This window comes from Caretta caretta, chromosome 4 (assembly GCF_965140235.1).
Source record: "Caretta caretta isolate rCarCar2 chromosome 4, rCarCar1.hap1, whole genome shotgun sequence".
Lineage (NCBI taxonomy): Eukaryota > Metazoa > Chordata > Testudines > Cheloniidae > Caretta > Caretta caretta.
Window position 1 is genome coordinate 66,561,691 of NC_134209.1, and position 10,751 is coordinate 66,572,441.

The 10,751-nt window shown below is 41.1% G+C and overlaps 1 long non-coding RNA gene across 1 annotated transcript; it reads right to left on the minus strand.

Moving 5' to 3' along the window:
- Positions 1–2,201: 2,201 nt before the first annotated feature.
- On the minus strand, positions 2,202–10,521 carry LOC125635777 (uncharacterized). The gene is made up of 3 exons (XR_012668102.1): positions 10,356–10,521; positions 9,155–9,246; positions 2,202–7,033 (listed from the first exon to the last, which is right to left on the minus strand). It is a non-coding gene; the product is annotated as an uncharacterized LOC125635777 (long non-coding RNA).
- Positions 10,522–10,751: the final 230 nt, after the last annotated feature.

Consider the following 10,751-nt stretch of genomic DNA (forward strand, 5'->3'; position numbering starts at 1 on the left):
CATTTGGTTTCCAATGGAGGAATCAATATATTTTCCTAGCATAATGTAATCTGATATATTTACTGTATGTATGTATATTCACATGTAATTTAGGGTATATAATAGGATTAACATTGAATTAATGTCATTACAGCAGTGACCATCCTTTAATAAAAATCCCATTTTAATGCATAACAGCTATACATATCTGTAAAACTAAAAGATTTTCTCAGCAGTCAAATCCTCTATTCCCTTTCCTTATGAAAATCTGTATTCTGTACTTCTTTTCTGAGGTCTCTAAAAGAGACTACTAGTGTATTATGTTTACACTACACTTGAGAATTTCTCAGTATTCACCCCTTTGTACATAGACTGGCTTCAATTTTAGAACTATAGCACACCCTAGTGGTTATTACTGCTGTTTTACTGCATTTCTCTTGCATATTATTTGTCACCTTTTCTGCACTAGGAAGGCTTCAGGTCTTTTCCTGTCCTTGCTTTATTAATGAACTAAAAGTAACAAGGGTTAAATGACTAAACTGAGATAATCCAGGAGTATGGAGGTTTTAGATATTGCTGTATTCAGGTCCTTTTATTTGTCTTTTTAAGTTCAAAACACACCTCTCTGTCATATCATTAGTTTTTAAGCAGAATTCACAGTAGTTAGTGGCACAATACACCCAGTAAATTTCATTTTCTCATAAAAGATATCCTTTATATGAGTTTTGTTTCTATCTGAGCATCCTTTTTTAGGTAATTGGGGAGAATGGTTGTACAAGATAGTAATTAAAAGTTCACACCCTGAATAAAACTATAATGCTAACCTCAGGAATGAAGGGTATCAAATGTTTCAATGCATTTTGTAACAGTTAAATCATTGAAATCAGTCTGTTGAAGTGATGAATCATGAGTTATTATGAGAGTTTTAAAAATATTTAATATTTAAAAATATTTTAGTGATCTTTTTAAAATACAAATAAGTGACATTTCTGAATACACCAATTTAGTAGCTTTTTAGCTCTCTTTTTTTTTTTGAGGTGGGAAACTGTGAATGATAACTAGGTATTTTAATGTTAAACCCACTGAAAATATTGAACATCATGGGCCCAATTCCATTCCAGGTAACTTCGGTGTGATTAGATGGCTGCAAAACGTTCTCCCAGAACAGTATATACCTCAGAGTCTCTGATAACACAGATAATGGGTTTATAAGAGTATTTCTCTCTCCAAAGACTAGCAAGTATACATTTTACCTGGCACAAAGGAACAGATCTGTAAATAGAGTATTATTTATATATTATTATAGGGGCTAAAACTGCCTTCTTTACTTCTCTTGGGCATGTGGGATAGAGGGCATAAGGTGCATCTTCCTCCCATGTAAGTAGTAGGGTAGGACCCTATCATAGTATCCAAGAGAAGGTGACCACAAGAGGTGGGCCTGGCTAACTTGCCAGTTAATGCACCATGGTGGCCCATGTCCCCAGGGGAATGTGGTATCTTTTGTACCCCAGCTGGTTAGTGCCAATCCTGCCATTAGCAGCACACACTAGCCTGGGCTGTGCTTTTACTCCTGTTCAGAGAATTAGCAAAAAGTGTCTTCCACAGCACATTGCCCTGCCCTGTTAAAATGATACCCACAGGTCCCGACTGAGCCACCAGGCCAGCTGGATATTTGCCTGGTAAACGGTCTGCTTCCTGCTGCTACACTTCTGGTCTAGTCCCCTCTCCCAATCTGGTATTAGTTAGCTACAAGAAGACCTTTGCAGCAGGGGCTGCTGCTGTGGAGGAGAAGCAGGTCACTCAGGGACATGACCCTTCCCAGTTGCTGTTCCTTCTTATTTGGATTCCTTGCTGCTCCTTTCTGACTCAATGCTGGCATCCCTTATAATTTTATTGCAAGGCTCATGATATTTAGTGTTTCTTTTAATGTGCTAGCTCCTGGAATCATATTCTTACAGATCAACTTTAATTTTAAACAAGTACATTTCTAATCTTCATGATTTCAGATAAATGATTTAAAAGGTGATTTCTAAAGACTCAAAATCCAGAAAGCAAATAAGACGACACAAATAAATTATGTCTTTCTTCTCAGACTTTTTAAGCCAGCTTCATGATATTTTTGGTGCCTGACATGTTTTTGAAATATTGGACACTGTCACTGTTGTACCAATAAAATAAAAACCAGCAGGATCTTATTAAAGGGGAAAAGGCAAAATCCCACATTTATTGTGAATACAGAAAGAATCATAGTAAGCAGTTAGTTATAGCTATAACATTCCATTCAATTTCATATTTATTCACACATTCATTCATACACACACACACACAGGTTCTGCAAGGTTGTTATCATAGTTACCAGCCTTAGAGTTGCTTGTGCCAAGCCACTGGCCAGGCGGCCTGGACACAAGGAGGGAGCAGGACCTTGTCAGATGCTCATCTGATGCTCCTGGAAGTTGGTTTGCAGAATCAGACCCCAAAGTTCTCACTTTCTAGAGTCCACTTTTATAGGAATTTCTTCCTATGCCAGTCTGTGGGAATTGCTTCATCATGCTGTTCCTGAATCAATCAGCAGATGGCACATTCCTGATGGCTCCATGCTGCCAGATGTTATCTTGTTCTTCGGTTCTCCTATCCTTGAGGCTGTTGGATTCCAGTCTGCCCTCCGGGGGTCCTCTGGTTGTTTCCACTTGACGCCTTCTTCAGCCGATGGACACTGGATTCTTAGGCTGGCACCTCCCTGATCATTCATTTATTATCCACACCAAGCATCCATCCACATACATCCTCTATCTCTATTTTAATCACAATTGTTAACAAAGCGAGATAAATACAACAAAAGGGCGGGGAGCCTCTTTGTGCTGTTTCTGTTATTACAAAGTAACGCTTTGAGTCTCTGTGTGTGAGTAGTCATTGTTACAAAGTATTGCTTTGAGAACAGACTCTGTTTTAGGATGTACTAACACAATTAGCAGGCAAAAACCAAGAGACCTCCCTCTTAATTAGTAATACCCTGGAATTTAAACTATGGGGAATCAAACTCATTTGTGATTTTAATACAGAACTTCTTTAATATGATCCAACATCACTGATATTACCAATCTCTCACCCAATATGGGTGAGGTGAAGGTCGAGCCAACAGCATTCCCTGTTCTAACCCAACAATCTTCTCCTGCAAGCAATCCCATCTGCTTCTATCTGCCACAGATCCCTCTACAGGACTATGGAATGAAAGAGAAGATCCCCTGCTCATGAGCTCCTTCCAGGGCTGGGAGAGATGTGAAGATCCCACCCACCTGTTCCCTCCCTAGAAAGAGGAATGGGAAATAAAATCCCAGCAGCTCTAATTCCAGCACCAACCATAGGTGGATAGGTGTTCTACTTCCTTAAAACTATAGCAGAAAACCAAGTGGGAGGCAGAAAATAAAATGTTCTAAACAAAAGCTCAACAATGAATCAAAGGGAGAGAGAGACAGAAACTGCCATCTTCTCAGCAATAAGTACATAATAGGTAATTACTTGTTAGAAGAGGGAGAGCATAGTTTCTGTAGACTAAAAGTTCCTTGTTTAATGTTAGAAAAACAACTGGGGGGGGATTCTTTACTCGTCACATGACCTTGCCAGCTGAGGGGGCAATTATGGTTTATTCCTTCTGCCATAGTTGGTTGAAGTCTGTTTGCTGAGGATGTGCTAGACAGCATCATTTACCCCCTGCCTGTGCTATTCTGGGCAAGATTTCATTCCTTTATATTAAACACCACTCTAAACCAGATCATACCCAACAGTCCTCCTCACTACAGAAAGCATTCCAACGTTCTGTGAATCCTAACTTGTCACTCTTTTGGAGCTGCCTAGGTGACTGTTGGGCTTTGGGCTAAGAGATATATGGGATCAATTAAAAGACATTTGTTCTATGCTGCTAGACATAGATGATGAAATTTTGGAAAGGTTTTCATATTACTGAACTTGACAGGAGTGTGACATTACTTCCTTGGAGCAAGACTTCATAATAAGCTTGCTGAATTTAAGAACACTTGGCACCCATCCTTTGTATATTGTAACAAGTCAGAACATTGATAGATGTGCCCTTCTGAGGGCTGGTGTGAGAGGAGTTATTTATGTTTGATTGCTTTATGGCCACTATTTTCTGAGTTACACAGCCTCTGGTCTTTATGTTCCATAATATACTTTGAGTCACTGTACTTAAATTAAAAAAAAATAAAACTAAGTGAGTGCTGTACCAAGGAAATACAGATGCTCATTCACTATAACAGGAATTCATGATTAAAAGTGTCAATCAACCTAGCAATAATAATAATGAAACAAGTCCCCAGATCAGTGTAACCTTGAGCAAAGGAGCCACACTGGAAATTATCACACAAGCTGCTGGTGAGAGATGCTTCTGGAGTTGACCACCACCCATTCTCCTCAGTCACCATCCATAAAAAAAACAAGGAAGCAGGTAGGCAAGGATGGCAATTTACCAGATTCTCATAGCAAAGATCAAAACTTTCTGGAACTGGTGTCACTATTGTTATATTCAAACATGACAGAAGCCAGTGATGGGAAAGAATGGGATGGTTTGTGTTGATAAAGAGGGAACCTCTGGTACTTTAAAAATTATTTTTGTTTCAGTTTTAAAATGGTTTATGAAGTTTTAATAAAATAAAAATACGATAACAGTGTTCTCTTCTGGATGGAATCAGGACTAATCAACAGCGTGTTACAGACTGCACACTACAAAGAATGAATAGAAATTTTCCCCTAGTTTAAAAGAGGTAGGGGGCTTGTTTTTTTGTTGCAGGAGGACCAGAGTTGGGGAAGGGGGAAAAAAATAGTTCTTTACAGAGAGAAGGCATGAAACAGTTACAATGGGGTGATGGTGAACTGATTTTCCTCAGCTCCTGCATTAAAGAACAGTGCTTGCTGCAGGTGATCAGTAAGGGAATGACCCCTTGTATTGTTTTAAAAATAAAATGTAGTGGCAGGGAAAAGAAGAATTACACTCCTGAGAATCAAGCAGAAAAAAAGGCATGTGGAACCAAGAGAAACTATGTCATAGTCTGACAGAGATGGAGGCTTGCAAATTAAACAGAATCTCAGAGTCTTCAGGAACAGAGGATGTGCAGGAGGCTATACAAAAAAAGGCTGTATAAGTGGCATGGGGCTCTTTGGGTCATAGCCAAGCAGAAGTTTTAAAAGTCAGCTCAGGGAGGAACTCCCAGCTAGGGAGTAATCAGATCAGCTGTGCCCAGTTAGGCTCAGAACCTTAAAAAGATACTGAATTAGTTCTGGGAGATATTGCTGCCTTGAAGCATGAAACAAAAAGGTACAGAACGGTGAGCAACAGATAAGAACTGCAAGAGCTCAGAATAAAAATCTATGCCAAACCCCGTGAACAGCACAATCCTTGAGGGGTTTTATACCAGTAGGCTCTGCTGCTGAAGAAACCTGAAGGAGTCCACTAGTGACCAGCATCTTTCTCCTTGTTGTAGAATCAGATTATGCCCAAAGACTGCTGGCAGCCTGCTCCCACTCCAGCAGCAGATTTTGAGGGGGCACTGGTGCTGTGCTCTGGTATTAGGAGTAATTTTAAGGAAGACTTGTCATAACCAGCTTCTCAGCTTCCTTTAATATCACTAGGCATTGGTGATTTTCCCATTAATAATTCTAAACACCAATTTAGCCATACATTTCTTTATTCAATCCAAAGCCAAATGGTACTTTATGCAGTTGCTCTATATATGCTTAAAAAGACCAAACAATAAGCAATTTACTACATCCAAGCAGTAACAAAACATTTAATAGCATTTGATCAAGATACTTACTAATGGGCTAAACCCAGGAGTGCTAGACCCATATTGGTTGACTCCAGCATGGTCAGGCAACTACTAGCAATGAACCCTTTAAGGGTTTACTTTTTATACCCTTTAACAAACTAGTGATGTCACTGCCAATTACTGACTTCAGGTAAGGTGCCACAAGTACTCCTTTTCATTTTACGGATACAGACTAACACGACTGCTACTCTAAAACCAATTGGAGACAGTTCACCCTTATTTCCAGTCTTAATCTAGATAAGATTTACAACCTTCTTTCTTCCTAAGGCCTTTCCTCTCCTCCTTGCTGCCCAATTTTATCTGGGTTCACAGAGGCTTTAACACTAATGTTGGGTTGGGGAATGGCTGTGTTGGCTCATTTTAAGACAGATTCTCTTTAATTTACAACCATCTGTAGTCACCCCTATTGGCCAGAGGCCTTCATTTTAGAAACTTCCCCTTACCTTGTTAGTTAGTCTTTGAACCAGACATCCTCCCGACTTTATTCCTTCTGTCCTTATTATTTTCAAGGTTTTCCTTCTACTTGTTAGTCAGGGCCTTTCTTTACAACATATATATATTTTCTTAATGAAACAAACTAACTTTAATTTTATACTTATACTACACTAAAACAGGGAGGAGGGTTTGACCTTCAAAGAGCCAAAATGATGGGAAAAATTGTGTTAATTTTTAAATTCATTGTTAAATCATGAATTACCAAGAAATAAAACTGCTTGTTATCAGTTTGTATGTATTTATTATGGAAAATTCACTGTGGAGATTAATATACTCGCAGGTTTGCTTTACCCTAGTTATTCCAGAAACTCTCCTTTTAAATAAATTCCTTAAGAGAACTTTTTCTGTTTAACATTTTCTAATAGACAATAGAAAGGAGCATAAATTCTGGCAAGTCAAGTATAAAAACATAATTAGGCAAGCAAAAAATAATTGGAAGAGCACCTAGTAGCTGACTCAAAAACTAACAGCAAAAAAAATGTTCACTACATCAGAAACAGGAAACCTGCCAAACAAACAGGTCCCTTCAGAAAGGTCCCTCACCAAAGGTCTTAAGCAAACTAAGCAGTCATGGGATAAGAGGGAAGATCCTCTCACTGGTTAAAAGACAGGAAACAAAGGGTAGGAATAAACTGTCAGTTTTCAGAATGCAGAGAGGTAAATAGTGGTGTCCCCAGGGGTCTGTACTGGGACCAGTGCTGTTCAACGTGTTCATAAATGAGCTGGAAAAGGGGACAAACAACAAGGTGGTAAAATTGGCAGATGATACAAAACTACTCAAGCTAGTTAAGTCCAAAGCAGACTACAAAGAGTTGCAAAGGGATCTCACAAAACTGGATGACTGGGCAACAAAATGCAAAATTCAATGTTGATTAATGCAAAGTAATGTACACCGGAAAACATAATCCCAACTACAGTAGAATCTCAGAGTTCCAAACACCTCAGGAATGGTGGTTGTTCGTAACTCTGAAATGTTCGTAACTCTGAACAAAACATTATGGCTGTTCTTTCAAAGGTTTACAACTGAACATTGACTTAATACAACTTTGAAACTTTACTATGTAGAAGAAAAATGCTGCTTTAACCATATTAATTTAAATGAAACAAGTACAGAAACAGTTTCCTTACCTTGTCAAATATTTTATTAACTTTCCCTTTATTTTTTTAGTAATTTATGTTTAACACAGTACTGTAGTGTACTTTGCTTTTTTTTTTTTTTTTTGTCTCTGTTTCTGCCTGATTGCACACTTACAGTTCCAAATGAGGTGTGTGGCTGACCGGTCAGTTCGTAACTCTGAGGTTCTACAGAAAAGCTGTTGTCTAGTGACCGCACCAGAGAACAGGATTTTGTTCTGAACTCTGCCTCTGCTTTGATGTGTGACCTTGGGCAAACTACATATCTTTGCTGTGCTTCTGATTTCCCAGCTGTAAAACTCAGTGACTGCCTGACAAAATGGCAATGGTGCTGCCAGAATTTTTGTATTAAACCTCCTACTCTCTCTACCCCTATACCTATGAATATGAAGACAGTAGGTTTTTTTGGTTCTGTGTATTTGTTTTTTTAGGGGGGAAGAGGGTTCCTTCGCAGCAGTAGGATCTTTTCAGTCTTGGCTTTATTTTCCACACAAGTCTGGCCATCATCCCTTTTATATGTGTTCTAGGGCTGTAGTATTAGCAGTACAAACTCAGTAATGGTTATGCCTTAAAGACATAGGGTTGGATCCACAAGGGGTTTTAGGCATTACAAAACTGAGCATCACAGCACCTAGCTTTTAGGTACCTGGAAAATCACTGTGATCCACAAAGCCTGAGTTTGGTGCTTAGGCTCTTATACAATGAATGTGGAGAGACAGGCACACCAGAATGCAAGCTACAAGGGAGCTGCCTAAGCTAGCCAGTGGGAGACATTGACCAGAGGGTGTGTGACAAGCACCCCTGCTCGGAAGGAGGTGCCTAGCTCTGCTAGTGATCCATAACGTGGGGGAAGATGGATGCTTGGCCACCTATGTTGTGTGCAGGACCTGAAACAAAACAGCTGGGGGGAGAGGAAGCTCCCTTGTGATCTCTCACCTCTCAGATGAATGCTCTAGCCACTGTGGGCTATAGGATAGTCTGATGTGAATCTCCCTCAATCTCTGCTATTGAAGTTGTTCCACTTTAACTAAACAATGTTATACTTAAACATGAATTGGGCTAGATAAAGAGTAAGAAGGACACTATAGCCTAGTGGTTGCAGCACTCACCTAAGAGATGGCAAATCCCTGTTAAGCTGGAGGGTCTCTCACATCCTGGGTGGGTGAGTACCCTAACAACTAAGGTAAAGATTATAAAGGGTAAAGACTCCTCTCTCTTTCCCCCCTCCCAAGCTGCTTTGTATGAACTTGCCTGAGGGGCATAATCTAGTAGGCAGGCCCCTGCATACAACTGGAGCAGCTGAACACCTGTCATTCTCAGTTTGTGACTCGCTCTGCAGCTTATGCAGAAGACAGGTGCCTGGGCACCTAAGAGTGAGGCTGTCATACTCATGCCCAGATGGAAAAAAATAGGTGCCAAGTAAGTTTAGGCATCAACAAGTTTAGGTGGTAGCCAAGCAGGAATTTTGTGGATTGCAGAGGCACCTAAAAAAGGGACTTGGATGCCTAAGTACCTTTTTGGATCTTGGAATGTGCAGAACCCTTTTCATTTATCCATTGCGGGGGTTGCTTCTCCCAGTCCACTGCAGAAGCTGCTGGTGATTTTGAACCAAAATGCCTGGATGTTAGTAATCCATATAGTTTGGGGTTTTTTGTGGGGGAGGCATACAGGGAGAGTCATCTGTGTGGAAGCCCCTTACTGCTACTTACCACCCCTTTCTCCTTCCATCCTCTGGACAGCAATGGCTCCTGCCTCAGGCCTCAACCCCTCTCTTCTCTTTCCTCTCCTCACATTAGGAAACCTGTGTAAATTATTGAGATGTAATCTTTGGTATTTTAGGTTGCTTTGTTCCTTAAATCTAGGGTGGTGGGAGGAAAACAGAGCACAACCAAGTATCAGGGGGCAGCTGTGTTAGTCTGTATCCACAAAAACAACAAGGAGTCCAGTGGCACCTTAAAGACTAACAGATTTATCTGAGCATAAGCTTTCATGGGTAAAAATCCCACTTCTTCAGATGCATGGAATGAATATTACAGATGCAGCCAGTTCTCCATATTACTAGCTTGCCCTCTGGCTAAGCAGTCTGACAAGTTTCTGGTTTTCTTGCTGCCATGTTAAGTTGTGAAATGAAATTCTCTCCCTCAATGCCTAAATGCCAGGGAAACATGAGTGTTCGGAAACACAATTTGCACAATGCAAAGCTAGGGTCAAATCCAACCAATCCTTACATATGTAGCTTGAGTGGAAGTATTTATGTGGGTAAATACTTGCAGGATTAACCACTTAGCACTTTCCCAACTCCTGCTCTCTGCGATGCAGGAAAACACATGTCCACAAATTACCAGTAGCGATAAAAAGATTTAGCCCCCAATTTGCTTACCCAGTACCTTTTGTAGTCGTTTAAACATTATCTAATTTAGAATAAAAGGCTGAAAGGTTAGCTGGAGTTAGCTACCACCTTCTAGAAAAGTCAAAGGTAAATAAAGCCTGCCTCCCTTAACATGCTGCACTGCTCAAATTAAAATCTGGCAGGAGTTTAGCATTTAACCCCACCAGTTTAGCATGTGTTTCAAGTACCTTGTCGTCTTGAGCAGAGGGCTAGAAGCTGTTAGTTGGCTAACACAATCTGACACCATACTGCTCAACCCTAATCTAGCCAAGGCTTTTACGGCTGTCTACAGTGCGGGGCAATGGTGATTTGAGCCTGTCTTTTAATAAGAGGACTGAAACCAGCCCACTTTCTTTTAAACAATGTAAGAATGTTGAAAAACAAAAGCAAAAACACAAACACAGGTGCCCATAGCGGCACCTCCCTACTACTGAACTGGGCAGTAAGCGAGCACAAGGGATTTAGCCCCGAACAGGCTGTAGAGACCAAGCACCATCCCGGAGGGAAGCGGCCACCATCACCTCTAGCGCTGAAGCATCCCCCGCTTCTCACTTAACAAGTCACCCCGAGAGCCGGCCCTGCTGCTGGCGGATGCCCGGCTCTGAGCGTGCGCTGGCAGCGCCCGGGGGGAATGGGGCACCCTGGGGCAGGCGCTGCCCGAGCAACGGCCCGAGAGAATACTCGAGGTCTGCGAGTGGGAGGAGCTAGGAGAGACCATTGTTCTGGAGTGATGGGGGGGGAAAGCAGGTAGGAGAGACCAGCGTGGAGGGAGGGTAAAAGCACGTATAAACAAATCACTGATTCCTGGATCAATAGAACCCCTCCATCCCAGGGACTGACGTCCGTGCTGCCCAATCAGAGAACTCGAAGGGCGGGCTAGAGAAAGGTACACCGCACAGGCAGCCAATCAGCGCTGG